The 15,029-nt window shown below is 44.4% G+C and overlaps 1 long non-coding RNA gene across 2 annotated transcripts; it reads right to left on the bottom strand.

Moving 5' to 3' along the window:
* Window positions 1–994: 994 nt before the first annotated feature.
* On the bottom strand, window positions 995–14,640 carry LOC139229190 (uncharacterized). 2 transcript variants are annotated; one of them, XR_011587682.1, is made up of 3 exons: window positions 14,581–14,640; window positions 6,907–6,990; window positions 995–1,321 (listed from the first exon to the last, which is right to left on the bottom strand). It is a non-coding gene; the product is annotated as an uncharacterized lncRNA (long non-coding RNA). The 2 variants fall into 2 exon arrangements; XR_011587683.1 differs by having other exon boundaries at window positions 1,301–1,316.
* Window positions 14,641–15,029: the final 389 nt, after the last annotated feature.

The raw sequence follows: 15,029 nt of genomic DNA, 5'->3' as shown, positions 1-15,029 counted from the left end.
GCAACGAAGCTGCCTGTTTGGCCCCTCTTTCTAATCGCCTAATACTGTGGTTTAATCGATCAATTTCTTGTCTCAAATATTGTATTACTCCCTCCTTTAACTGCCGAATAAGTTGAAGGCTTTCGTCCTTCTGTTCTTTTATATTTTGAACCTCTTTTTCATTTAGTCAAACCTCTTCTACTTGCGATTTGTTAAAATCTTGCATCTCTTTTGCTCTTTGGTCTTTTAATTCTTGTATCACTTTCCTTAAATTTTGAATCTCTTTTGTACCCTGCCTCATTAATTCCTCATCTCTCTGAGCACAGTAATGTGCAATGTATGCCAAGATACTGTTTACCTGTTTTGGCTTTATCTCTTTGATTTACTTTCTCCTGGATAAATGCCGTGAGCTCCCCAAAGGCCGCATGTTGGCCCTTACAGAAGTAAGGTGCCTGTGCCTGTAACTCTTGTATGTCCTTTAGGGGTACCTTTTTGTATACTTTCTTGTCATAGACTACCTGTATATCTTTTGCTGGATTTTTGTACATGACCGATCCCTTCATCCTGTGTCTTTTGAATTTAACTACTGGTGGGTCCCCACTTAAACAGTTCCAACTATCGAGACAACTGCTCCTGAAGATGCAACTTCTCCCGATCCGTTTAAAAGTTTATAGTTTACACTTTGCAACACAGGTTAGAATCGCAAATCCCACGATTTCTAATTGTTCAAAAGAATGATCAAAAGCTGTCTCGCCAGATCCAGGATGAGCCTCCAATTTTGTAAGATTTCTAAATCTCTGGCATTAAATTGATAGTAAGACTGATTCTTTTAAAACAATTTGGAATAGTTTATTAAACACACACACGCACATTTATCAGAGAAACAGAAGTCCTCAGCTATCCACAGATCTACCTAGTTACAACAGATACAATGATGTTACAATAAAAATGGTGTATTTTACTTCCCTCTGACAAAGCACACGGCCTGCTTCTTTGTCTGTAGAGGGAGGTCCTGCTTTTGCCATGTGCTAAGGAGAAGAGAGAGAGCAATCTTTGGCTTGAATTTTTATACCTCTTAAGGCCATAGTTTCTCAGAAAGCCTCAGGATTGGGTCTTGGTTCCAGGGCCATTCCTGATTGGCTTCTCCTCATACATGTATCTGTCTGGAGGGCGGTGCCATTCCTTGATTAGGTTAATGCCATTCCTCTTACCATATTTTCTAGTTTGGTGAGTTTCAAAGCCATGCTTCCTTTGTAACTTGAGCTCTGCCCAGCCAGGAGACATGAACTCGGGGAAGGTATCCATTTTGTCTCTTCAAATGTGTCTTTTCGTAAAATCTGCACTTTTAATATTTATATATATATACAGAATCAATGTTATCAGTACTAAACACTTTTATTCTTACACCTGAACAAGTACAGCACATACCAATTAGTAAGTAGCAAGTGTGAATGAAAACCAGCAATGAAGAATTTGAAAAGCTGCCAATCCAAAATTGGCAGTCAGCAAACAGCTACTCATAGTAATGAAGAGAAAGGGCACCAATGAATATTTTCTGAGACGTTAACTAGTTGTCCATAATGGCAAGCTGAATATATGTATTAACACTGCAACATTTAATGCTGAATAGTTGGAGAAACTGTAGCAAAGGAGGATTGTCTCATGTGCCCAACCTTCTGTGACAGCCAAGGCGCAAGTTGCATGAATGGAAGTAGGCAACCAAATCAGTGCAGTCGGCCAGGTCTGTCACACCTGGATGAAAATGAGGAAGTAATTTACTTGCATCAGGAGGAAGGCAAGGTTGTGTGTACAGATGCATGATACAAGCTTTAGTTAGGACCTACAACACCTTCTGGAATATACCATTTAAAGGGTTGTATACAAAGACTGTTTACAGAGACGATTCACTAGGCTGATTCCGGAGATGAGGGGGTTACCTTATGATGATAGATTGAGTAGACTGGGTCTTTACTCGTTGGAGTTCAGAAGGATGAGGGGTGATCTTATTGGAACATTTAAAATAATAAAAGGGATAGACAAGATTGAGACAGAGAGGTTGTTTCCACTGGTCGGGGAGACTAGAACTAGGGGGCACAGCCGCAAAATACGGGGGAGCCAATTTAAAACCGAGTTGAGAAGGAATTTCTTCTCCCAGAGGGTTGGGAATCTGTGGAATTCTCTGCCCAAGGAAGCAGTTGAGGCTAGCTCATTGAATGTATTCAAGTCACAGATAGATAGATTTTTAACCAATAAGGGCATTAAGGGTTACGGGGGGGCGGGCGGGTAAGTGGAGCTGAGTCCACTTACCCGCCCGCCAGATCAACCATGATCTTGTTGAATGGCGGAGCAGGCTCGAGGGGTTAGATGGCCTACTCCTGTTCCTAATTCTTATGTTCTTATATTCTTATGTAAACCATTTTTCACACATCTTTCATTATTTCAAAGCTGCACACCACACGTCTTTTGCTGGTGGGGGTGGTGTTGTGTGTAATGTCTGCACCTGTGAGTACGCTCACAGGTTTATAGAGCTGTTGCCCTGCCTCTCTTCTGTGGTTACATCCGAGCCAGGGTATCCCTGGAGATGGTGCACGTGGTGTCCAATGGTACGCTCGCGGCCTTCCGCGAGAAGTGAGTGCCGGAGGGACTGGAGTGCATCATCACCCCCGGAAGCCAAATTTTGATTTGATTTTATATGTTTTAAAGTTTAATTGGTTTATTGTGCCGGGTTTTAGTGTCCCATCCCTTTTAGCCAGGGGGCAATTGTATAATTTGTGCTTTTAGTGCCCCCCCCCCACAAAAAAAACAACAAACCAACCCCCCCCAAAAAAACAAAAACAAAAAACAAAAGGGGGCACTTGTTTGAAAGTTTTTCGAGTGTCCCCACCCCCTTTAATCAGTGGTACTCGATTTAACTGTTTAATTGTCTTCAACTCAAAAGAGTTGAGCTGTTGCCCTGCCTCTCTTCCACGGTTACATCCGAGCCAGGGTGTCCCTGGAGATGGAGCATGCGGTGTCCACCGGTACGCTTGCGGCCTTCTGCGAGAGGTGGGCGCCGGAGGGTCTGGAGTGCATCATCACCCTGGCAACCAAATTTTAATTTGAATTGAGTTGATGTCCAAAATGTAATTCGTTTATTGTGTCGGATTTAGTTCCTCCCCCTTTTAGCCAGGGGGCACATGTATAATATGTATGTTGGTGCCCTCAAAAAACCCCAGAAAAGAACACAAAAAACAAGGGGGCATTTGTTTGAAAGTTTCTGTTTTAGTGCGCCCCCCCTCACCCCCCCGCCCCCGCTAATCAGGGGGCATTTGAGTAAACGATTTATGTTTCACAGATTGCAACAAAATAGTTGTAGAGCTGTTGCCACGCCATGGCGCACGATGTTGTCGTCTGGAGGAGGTGGGTGTCCCCAATGGAGTGCTCGCTACGCAGGAGTCCACCCCTTATTTATTGGAGACTTGGCCTGGAGGGTGTTGCATGGAGCAGTCACGTGCATTAAGTTTTTAAGTCGGTTCACGGGCTCCCAGGCCGCCTGCAATTTTTGCGGTCTAGAGGAATCCGTGTTCCATGTGTCTGTTGTATGTGTGAGGTTGCAGTCCCTCTTCCATTATGTGAAGGGGCTGCTCCTCAAATTCTGGTTGCACTTCAATCCCACACTCCTGATCTTTGGGCACCCTTTGTGGAGGGGAGCGGGCAGGTCATAAGGCCTCCTCGTAGGACTGTTCCTGGGCATAGCCAAGGTGGTTATCAACCGGTCCAGGTAGCAGGCAGTCGAGTGGATCGTTCAGCCTGACTGCCTGCCTCTCTTCCACGGTTACATCCGAGCCAGGGCGTCCCTGGAGATGGAGCACACGGTGTCCACCGGTACGCTCGCGACCTTCCGCGAGAGGTGGGCGCCGGAGGGACTGGAGTCCATCATCACCCCCGGCAGCCAAATTTTGATTTGATTTATGTTCCTGGTTAAAAGTTAATTGGTTTAATTGTTGGCTTTAGTGCCTCCCATTAATAAGGGGGCACTTGATTTATGGTCCTACGCAAAATAGTTGTAGAGCTGTTGCATTGTGTGTGGCTTCGCCTGTCACGTGATGCTTACAAGACTCAATAAAACCCCAGTCAGTTAGATCTAGGTCATCCGTCATGAGGTATGCAGTTGTCAGCCTAGTGGCCGAACTGGTAATGTGTAGTGTGATTGTTAAACCTTTGTTAATAAACCAACTAGTTTTTAATAGCAATGTGTTGCTATGAATTCTTAAGCAAAGAACCCATGAAGCAAATAAGAACATAAGAAAATTAGAAATAGGAGCAGGAGTAGGCCATTTGGCCCCTCGAGCCTGCTCTGCCATTTAATAAGATCATAGCTGATCTAATCATGGACTCAGCTCCATTTCCCTGCCCGCTCCCCATAACCCTTTATTCCCTTATCGCTCAAAAATCTGTCTATCTCCGCCTTAAATATAGTCAATGACACAGCCTCCACAGCTCTCTGGGGTAGAAAATTTCACAGATTTACAACCCTCTGAGAGAAAAAATTCCTCCTCATCTCAGTTTTAAATGGGCGGCCCCTTATTCTGAGACTATGTCCCCTAGTTTTAGCTTCCACTATGAGTGCAAATATCCTCTCTGCATCCACCTTGTCAAGCCCCCTCATTATCTTATATGTTTCTATAAGATCACCTCTCATTCTTCTGAACTCCAATGAGTATAGGCCCAACCTATTCAACCTATCTTCATAAGTCAACTCCCTCATTTCTGGAATCAACCTGGTGAACCTTTCCTGAACAGCCTCCAATGCAAGTATATCCTTCCTTAAATACGGAGACCAAATCTGTACGCAGTACTCTAGGTGTGGCCTCACCAATATCCTGTACAGTTGTAGCAGGACTTCTCTGTTTTTAGACTCTATCCCCCTTGCAATAAAGGCCAACATTCCATTTGCCTTCCTGATTACTTGCAGTACCTGCATAATAACTTTTTGTGTTTAATGCACAAGAACCCCAGATCCTTCTGCACTGCAGCACTTTGCAATTTTTCTCCATTCAAATTATTATTTGCTTTTCTATTACTCATGCCAAAGTGGATAACCTCACATTTTCCAACATTATTCTCCATCTGCCAAATTTTTGCACACTCACTTAGCCTGTATAGATCCATTTGCAGATTTCTTTGCGTCCTCCACACAATTTGCTTTCCCACCCATCTTTGTATCATCAGTAAACTTGGCTCCATTACACTCAGTCCCTTCATCCAAGTCATTAATATAGATTGTAAATAGTTGAGGCCCCAGCACCAATCCCTGCGGCACCCCACTAGTTACTGTTTGCCAACCGGAAAATGGCCCATTTATTCCGACTCTCTGTTTTCTGTTAGTTAGCCAATCTTCTATCCATGTTAATATATTACCCCCAACCCTGTGAACTTTTATCTTATGCAGTAACCTTTTATGTGGCACGTTATTGAATGCCTTCTGGAAATCCAAATACACCACATCCACTGATTCCCCCTTACCCACACTGCTCGTTACTTCCTCAAAGAACTCCAGTAAATTTGTCAAACATGATTTCCCTTTCATAAAACCATGCTGACTCTGCTTGATTGAATTATGTTTTTCCAAATGTCCTGCTACTGCTTCCTTAATAATGGACTCCAGCATTTTACCAACAACAGATGTTAAGCTAACTGATCTATAGTTTCCAGCTTTCTGTCTGCCTCCTTTTTTAAATAGGGGCGTTACATTTACGGTTTTCCAATCCATTGGGACCTCCCCAGAATCCAGGGAATTTTGGTAGAATACAACCAATGCATCCATTATCTCTGGAGCAACTTCTTTTAAGACCCTAGTCTGTAAGCCATCAGGTCCAGGGGACTTGTCTGCCTTTAGTCCCATTATTTTACTGAGTACTACTTCTTTAGTGATAGTGATTGCATTAAATTCCTCCCTCCCTATAGCACCTTGAGTATCCACTATTAATATAGATTGTAAATAGTTGAGGCTCCAGTACCGATCCCTGTGGCACCCCACTAGTTACTGTTTGCCAACCGGAAAATGACCCATGGGATGTTTTTAGTGTCTTCTACCGTGAAGACCGATACAGAATAGTTGTTCAACGTCTCTGCGATTTCCTTATTCTCCATTATTAATTCCCCGGTCTCATCCTCTAGTGAACCAACATTTACTTTAGCCACTCTTTTCCTTTTTATATACCTGTAGAAACTCTTACTATTTGTTTTTATATTTCGTGCTAGTTTACTTTCATAATCTATCTTCCCTCTTTTTATAATTTTTTTAGTCGTTCTTTGCTGGCTTTTTAAAGTTTCCCAATCCTCTGGCCTCCCATTAGTCTTGGCCACATTGTATGCCCTTGTTTTCAATTTGATACCATTCCTTATTTCCTTAGTTAGCCACGGATGGTTATCCCTTCTCTTACAATCTTTCCTTCTCATTGGGATATATTTTTGTTGCGACTTATGAAATATCTCCTTAAATGTCTGCCACTGCTCATCAACCATCCTATACTTTAATCTATTTATACATTACACTGTGAAACAGCAAAGAAGTGCCCAGCCTTCCAGCCAAGATGCTCTTTGCTGTTGAGGGGGGAATGGGGTTCTTAATAAGGTCAGTGATCATAGTTGCAGAGGACAGTCCAGGATCCCTAAGAGGCATCCAACTAGTTTTTGTTCTTCTTGTATTATGTGGCCATTTAGTCTGTCACATAATGAATACCTCATGGATGCTTCTTGAATAGCTGAAATTGTTACATTTTTGGGTTTTACAGTAGATATTCTACTCAAGTCCAGCATCATTGACCACTCCTGCAAGCAGATCTCACATCCCCTACAAACTGGAGTGTGTCTTTAGCTGCCCAATATCTCGAAGAATGATAAGAAGATCGAAGAATTGAACAGGGAATCTGTACATCAACTTACTGGACATTACCACATGCGTCCACATGATTCTCCTCGCCTTTGGTAGGCAGATTGAATATACACTCCATCAGACTACAGTTTCGGCTGTAAAGCAACAGACAATGTATTAAATATCGAACAGGTAAGTGATAGTAATCAGTTCAAAATCGTGTATTCACACTAATTTTAAAAATTGCCATCCTTCACGATATCTCAATACAACAAAGGTCTTAAGAACATAGGAATTGGATATTAAGGGAATTAAGGGATATGGGGATAGTGAAGGAAAGTGGAGTTGAGGGAGAAAATCAGCCATGATCTCATTGAATGGCGGAGGAGACTCGAGAGGCTGAATGGCTTACTTCTGCTCTTAATTCTTATGTTCTTATGTTCTTAGGAGTAGGCCATTTAACCCCTCGAGCCTGTTCCGCCATTCAAAGAGATCATGGCTGATCTGTGACCTAACTCTATATACCCGCCTTTGCTTCATTACCCTGAATACCTTTGGTTAACAAAAATTTTATCAATCTCGGATTTAAAATTAACAATTGACCTAGCATCAACTGCCATTTGCGTAAGAGAATTCCAAACTTTTACCACCCTCTGCAGTAGAAGTGTTTCCTAATTTCACTCCTCAAAGATCTGGCTTTAATTTTTAGATTATGTACCCTAGTCCTAGACTCCCCAACCAACAGAAATAGTTTCTCTCTTTCTATCCGATCAGCTCCCCTTAATATCTTGAAAACTGATCAAATCACCCATTAACCTTCTAAATTCCAGGGAATACAACCCTATTTAGTGTAATCTCTTAATTTAACCCTTGGAAACTAGGTATCATTCTAGTAAATCTACGCTGCACTCCCTCCAAGGCCAGAACTGAACACAGTATGCCAGGTGTGGTCTAACAAAGGCTTTGTATAGCTGCAGCATATCTTCTACCACCTTGTATTCTAGTCCTCTAGATATAATGCCTAGCATTGCATTAGCTTTTTTGATTATTTTTCTGTACCTGTCCATGATATTTAATGATCTATGTACATGATCCCTAAGTCTCTTTGGACCACCACTGTTTCTAGCTTTTCACCATTTAGAAAGCACTCTGATTGATCCTTTTTAGGTCCAAAGTGGATGACCTCAGACTTGCTGTTATGTTCAGAATAACTCCAGAAGACTGTATACTGTAAGCTCAAACTGCTGTGACCTTGGTCTCTTCAATGTAACTCCAGAGTGAGAAGCAGCATGATAGACTGCCTTTTATACCTGCTTGCCCGGGGTGTGCAGGTGACACTTAGATCTCCAACAGGTGCGCCCCCTGGTGGCAAGTCTTACATACTAGTAAAGTTTACATACAGAACATCACCCCCCCCCCCAAAGTCTTAGATACAAGTTATTTACAAGTTGAGGTGATCCGGGGCTCTATGTTCCCGGGTTGATCGCCTGAGTTGAAGTCCTGGCATGGGTGAGTTGGTCGGATCATTGCTGCACTGCAGCGCGGCTGGTCTGATCGGACTATCGAGCATGGTGGGTTCATCCTTGTGGTTGACAGCGAGGTCGGTTGCTGGTTGGGTGTGTGTTGATGGATCAATGATGGTAATGTCCTCTTCAAACTGTTATTGGTTGTTAGTGAATCGCAGTTTGGTATGATCCAAATGCTTTCTGCACATTTGTCCATTCAAAAGTTTGACAACAAACATTCTATTCCCCTCCTTGGCTAAAACAGTGCCAGCAACCCATTTGGGACCATGACCGTAATTAAAAACAAACACTGGGTCATTAACCTCAATGTCACGCGATACAGCCGCGCGATCATGGTACATGTTATGCCGGTGACGCTGGGTTTCTACGATCATTGAGATCCAGGTGGACTAAGGAGAGCCTGGTTTTGAGTGCTCTCTTCATTACCAATTCTGCAGGGGGAACACCAGTAAGCGAGTGGGGTCACGTCCGGTAGCTGAGCAGAACCCGAGATAACCGGGTCTGCAGGGAACCGTCCGTCATGCATTTCAAGCTCTGCTTGATAGTTTGGACTGCCCATTTCACTTAACCATTGGATGTGGGCTTAAACGGGGCAGACCTGACATGCTTGATGCCATTACGAGTCATGAACTCGTTGAATTCCGAGCTGGTGAAACATGGTCCGTTGTCACTAACAAGAACGTCAGGCAAACCATGGGTGGCGAACATGGCCCGGATGCTTTCAATGGTGACAGTGGACGTACATGATGACATTATTATACATTCACTCTATTTAGAATAAGCGTCCACTGCTACAAGGAACATCTTTTCTAGAAAGGGGCCAGCGAAATCTACGTGGACCTTGGGCCACGGTTTGGAGGGCCATGATCACAGACTCAGTGGGGCCTCCCATGGTGCATTGCTCAACTGTGAGCAAGTGTTACATTGGTGTACGCATGACTCCAATTCCGAGTCAATGCCAGGCCACCAAACGTGCGACTTGGCGATAGCCTTCATCATGACTATGCCTGGGTGGTCGCGTATAAATGTTTCCCTGCCTTTTTTTGGCAAAACCACGCAATTCCCCCATAGGAGACAATCCGAATGGATGGACATTTCATCCTTGCATCAGTAAACGGCTTAATTTCATCTTGCATTTCCCCGGGAACAGCCGACCAGCTTCCATTAAGGATGCAGCTTTTTACTAGTGATAGCACAGGGTCCTGGTGAGCCGTGATGAGTGACCCCTCGCTCTCAAAAACATCGATTGCAAGAAGCGAGTCTGCGAGTTGCACCATTTCCACCCCAGTGGTGGGCAATGGTAGCTGACTGAGGGCATCAGCACAGTTCTCAGTGCCTGGTCTGTGGCGGATTACATAGTCATACGCAGATAAGGTTAGTGCCCATCTTTGGATGTAAGATGAAGCATTGGTGTTAATACCTTTGCTTTCTGAGAACAGCAAAATGAGCAGTTTGTGCCTGGTTTCGAGCTCGAACCAGAGTCCAAATAGGTATTGGTGCATTTTCTTAACCCCGTATACACAAGCTGATGCTTCTTTCTCAACCATACTATAGGCTCTTTCAGCTTTAGGTAAACTTCTGGAAGCATATGCAACCGGTTACAGTTTGCCTGACACATTGGCTTGCTGTAACACACAACCGACCCTGTACGAAGATGCATCACAAGCTAGTACTAAATGTTTACACGGGTCATACAATACAAGTAACTTTTTAGAACATAGCAGGTTTCTGGCCTTATTAGAGGCTGTCTCTTGAGATTTACTCCAAACCCAGTCACCACCCTTGCATAACAATAAATGCAAAGGTTCCAGCAAAGTGCTCAACCCCGATAGAAAGTTACCAAAATAGTTGAGGAATCCCAGGAACGAACGCAGCTCTGTCACATTCTGTGGTCTGGGTGCATTCTTGATGACCCTCCGCCTTGGAATCCGTGGGTCTGATGCTGTCCGCCGCAATCTTTCTCCCCCAAAATTTGACTTCTGGAGTGCCAGGAAAACACACTTGGAGCGTTTCAGCCTGAGTCCCACTCTGTCGCCTTAGAACCTCTTCCAGGTTGTGCAAACGTTCGGTAGTGTTGCGACCAGTGATCAGGATTTTGTCTTGAAACACCACGGTGCGCGGAACCGATTTCAGCAGACTCTCCATGTCCCTCTGGAAGATGGCCGCAGCCGAGCGAATCCCAAAAGGGGCATCTGTGGTATGTGAACAGTCCTTTTTGTGTGTTGATGCACGTCAATTTTTTCAAAGGGTCAGCCAGCTCCTGTGTTATGTAAGCAGAGGTTAGATCCAGCTTGGTGAACAACTTCCCCCCTGCTAGCATTGCGAACAGGTCATCCACTTTGGGTAGTGGGCAGTGATCCTGTAACAAGACTCAGTTGATCATTACCTTGTAGTCCCCACAGATTCTGACCGTCCCATCGCTTTTCAACACCGGAACAATTGGACTGGCCCACTCATTGAACTCAACTGGTGATATGATTCCCTCTTGTTGAAGCCTGTCCAGCTCGATCTCAACTTTCTCTCGCATCATAGATGGAACTGCTCAGGCCTTGTGATGAATGGGCCGTGCATCAGGGACTAGATGGATCTGCACTTTGGCGCCTGTGAAGTTGCCGATGCCTGGCTCAAATAACGACGGGAATTTATTTAGCACTTGAGTGCACGAGACATCATTCACCGAAGACAGTGCTTTGTCCCAGTTCCATCGGATCTTTCCTAGCCAGCTTCTGAAATAGTGGATGCATTGGTCATCATTTTCCAACAGTCTATAGACTCTGAGTCGGTTCCTATGGACTGGAGAGTAGCTAATGTAACACCACTTTTTAAGATAGGAGGGAGAGAGGAAACGGGTAATTATAGACCGGTTAGCCTGACATCAGTAGTGGGGAAAATGTTGGAATCAATTATTAAAGATGAAATAGCAGCACATTTGGAAAGCAGTGACGGGGTCGGTCCAAGTCAGCATGGATTTATGAAAGGGAAATCCTGCTTGGCAAATCTTCTAGAATATTTTGAGGATGTAACTAGCAGAGTGGACAAGAGAGAAGCAGTGGATGTGGTGTATTTGGACTTTCAAAAGGCTTTTGACAAGGTCCCACACAAGAGATTGGTGTGCATAATTAAAGCACATGGTATTGGGGGCAATGTACTGACGTGGATAGAGAACTGGTTGGCAGACAGGAAGCAGAGAGTCAGGATAAATGGGTCCTTTTCAGAATGGCAGGCAGTGACTAGTGGAGTACCACAAGAATCAGTGCTGGGACCCCAGCTATTTGCAATATACATTAATGATTTGGATGAGGGAATTGAGTGTAATATCTCCAAGTTTGCAGATGACACTAAGCTGGGTGGCGGTGTGAGCTGTGAGGAGGACGCTAAAAAGCTGCAAGGTGACTTGGACAGGTTAGGTGAGTGGGCAAACACGTGGCAGATGCAGTATAATGTGGATAAATGTGAGGTTATCCACTTTAGTGGCAAAAACACAAAGGCAGAATATTGTCTGAATGGTGGCAGATTAGGGAAAGGGGAGGTGCAACGAGACCTGGGTGTCATGGTACATCAGTCATTGAAAGTGGGCATGCAGGTACAGCAGGCAGTGAAGAAGGCAAATGGTATGTTGGCCTTCATAGTGAGAGGATTTGAGTATAGGAGCAGGGAGGTCTTACTGCAGTTGTACAGGGCCTTAGTGAGGCCTCACCTGGAATATTGTGTTCAGCTTTGGTCTCCTAAGCTGAGGAAGGACATTCTTGCTATTGAGGGAGTGCAGCGAAGGTTCACCAGACTGATTCCCGGGATGGCAGGACTGACATATGAGGAGAGACTGGATTGACTGGGCCTGTATTCACTGGAGTTTCGAAGGATGAGAGGGGATCTCATAGAAACATAAAATTCTGACAGGACTGGACAGGTTAGATGCAGCAAGAATGTTCCCGATGCTGGGGAAGTCCAGAACCAGGGGACATAGTCTAAGGATAAGGGGTAAGCCATTTAGGACTGAGATGAGGAGAAGCTTCTTCACTCAGAGAGTTGTTAACCTGTGGAATTCCCTACCGCTAAGAGTTGTTGATGCCAGTTCATTGGATATATTCAAGAGGGAGTTAGATATGGTCTTTATGGCTAAAGGGATCAAGGGGTATGGAGAGAAAGCAGGGAAGGGGTACGGAGGTGAATGATCAGCCATGATCTTATTGAATGGTGGTGCAGACTCGAAGGGCTGAATGGCCTACTCCTGCACCTATTTTCTATGTTTCTATGTTTCTATGAACAGCGTTTGGCCATCGCCTGGTACAATCAATAGTGATAAATTATGCACAGTTTCATCGTACGATACCTTCACTGCTGCATTACCAATGACTGGTATGAGCTTTTTGGTATAAGTGCGCAGCTTTGTGTGAATCGGGCTTAGTTTTGGCCTTTGTGCCTTGTTGCCCCATAGTTTCTCAAAAGCCTTCTGGCTCATAATTGACTGACTCGCCCCCGTGTCCAATTCCATGGAAACTGGAATGCTGTTTAATTTGGCTTTTAATATTATCGGAGAGCTTTTGGTGATGAAGGTGTGTACCCCATACACTTCCTCTTCAACCTTGGGTTGAGTTGCCTCTCTTACTCATTCAATGTGATCCACGTCAGATCAGTCATCTTCTGCCAACTCTGCCACGTGGTGAGTCGCAATACGTTTGCACATTCGTTGGAGGTGCCCCATTGTTCCACAGCCCTTGCACATGTAGTTCTTGAATTGACATTGATGGGCTCTATGATTACCCCCGCAGTGCCAACATGGTGTTAATGAATTCGCATTCACGCTCCACAGCGGACTCTGAGCCATCCTAGGTCTGGCCTCTGCAGGCATGTAGGCCCTGCCATGTTCTGCCTACTGAAGGCATTATTTTATGCACAGTACTTGCCGGTGAGCTTCAATGCTGCAAAGATATCTGTTTAGTGTTATCGTTCGCGGACATGAAAGCCTGGGCTATCGTGATAGCCTTGCTCAGATCTGGGGATTCATCAGACAGCAGTTTGTGAAGAATTACCTCATGGTCGATTCCAAGCACGAAAAAGTCCTGCAACATTTCCCCAAAAAATCCAGCAAATTTGCACGGTCCCGCAAGGCGTCTTAGATCGGCGACATAGGTCGTCACTTTCTGACCCTTGGAGTGATGGTGCGTGTAAAAGCGATACCTGGCCATTAAATGCTCTCCTTCAGTTTGAGGTGTTCCCGAACCAGCGTGCACTACTCTGCATATGTCTTGTTCGTTGGTTTCATCGGTGCTAGCAGATCTTTGATGAGGCCATATATCATGGACCCACAAATGGTCAGGAGAATCACCTTGCGCTTGACCGCGGTATCTTCCGTATCCAGCTCATTGGCCACGAAGTACTGGTCAAGACACTCTACAAAAGGTTTCCCAATCATCACCCTCAACAAATCTCTCAAGAATACCAATGGCAGCCATAACTGCGTGAAGTTTGTGATCTGTTACTCGTCGCCAATTGTTATGTTCAGAATAACTCCACAAGACTGTATATTGTAAGCTCAAGCTGTTGTGATCTTGGTCTCTTTAATGTAACTCCAGAGTGAGGAAGCAGCTTGGTAGACTGCCTTTTATACCTGCTTGCCCGGGGTGCTCAGGTGACCATTGGGTCTCCAACAGGTGCGCCCCCTGGTAGCAAGTCTTACACACTAGTAAAGTTACATACATAACACTTGCCTGTGTTGCAATCCATTTGCCACAGTTTTGCCTAACAACTTAATCTTTAATATCGCTTTGCTTCCATTACACTGCTTATAATGATGGCCTATCTTTGTCTCATCAGCAAGCTTAGATATGTGTCTCTCTATCCCATCATCTAAATCATTAATAAATACTGTGAATAGTTGAGGCCCCAACATAGATCCCTGCGGGACACCACTAGTCACAGCCTGTCAATTAGATTATCCCTACTGCCTGTCTCCTGTCGCTCAGACAATTTCTTAACCAGATCAATTCCATGAGCTTCAACTTTAGCTAACAGTGTCTTATGAGGGACTTTATTGAATGTCGTCTGGAAGTCCAAATAAATAACATCCAGACCATTACTTTAGTCAAAAAATTTAATCTGATTCTTCAAGCATGACCTCCCGTTTACAAATCCATCCTGGCTCTCGCTGTTCAGCTGAAAATTTTCAAGATGTTCAGTCATTCTATCCTTAATTATAGACCCAGAAATTGGGCTACTTACCACCACCTGTTAATGCTGGAATTCTGGTGAAAAATGGCAGCTGCCAGTGTAACACCCTTCTCTAGTGTGGGATCTGGCGACCGCCATTTTGATGAGGAGCTTAGTGGCCCTGGAGATGCAAATGGAGAGAGTGTGATGTCACGCTGACTTAGCATCATGCACTGCGAACTTTGACCTTAACACTGAGCTTAGCACAGGGTCCTAAGCTCGCTCTGAAAAGCGATCGTGCAGCAGACTGACAGAGACACTGTCAGCACTTCTTAAAGTGACACACACATCTTTCAGTAAGATGGCATTTAAGTTTTTGGATTGGATTTTTCATTTTATTGAAGTAGTGGCTTGGTATAATACATGTTAAAAGTTTTTTAATTGCACAGGGATGCTGCTGGGTGCCTGCAAGGCTTCGGATGGAAAAGGAAAACCTCTGAGAAGAAAGAAAATGCTACAAA

Source organism: Pristiophorus japonicus, chromosome 18 (assembly GCF_044704955.1).
Source record: "Pristiophorus japonicus isolate sPriJap1 chromosome 18, sPriJap1.hap1, whole genome shotgun sequence".
NCBI lineage: Eukaryota > Metazoa > Chordata > Chondrichthyes > Pristiophoridae > Pristiophorus > Pristiophorus japonicus.
Note: the sequence above shows the minus strand (reverse complement) of the source record. Positions and strands in the feature narration are given on the sequence as shown.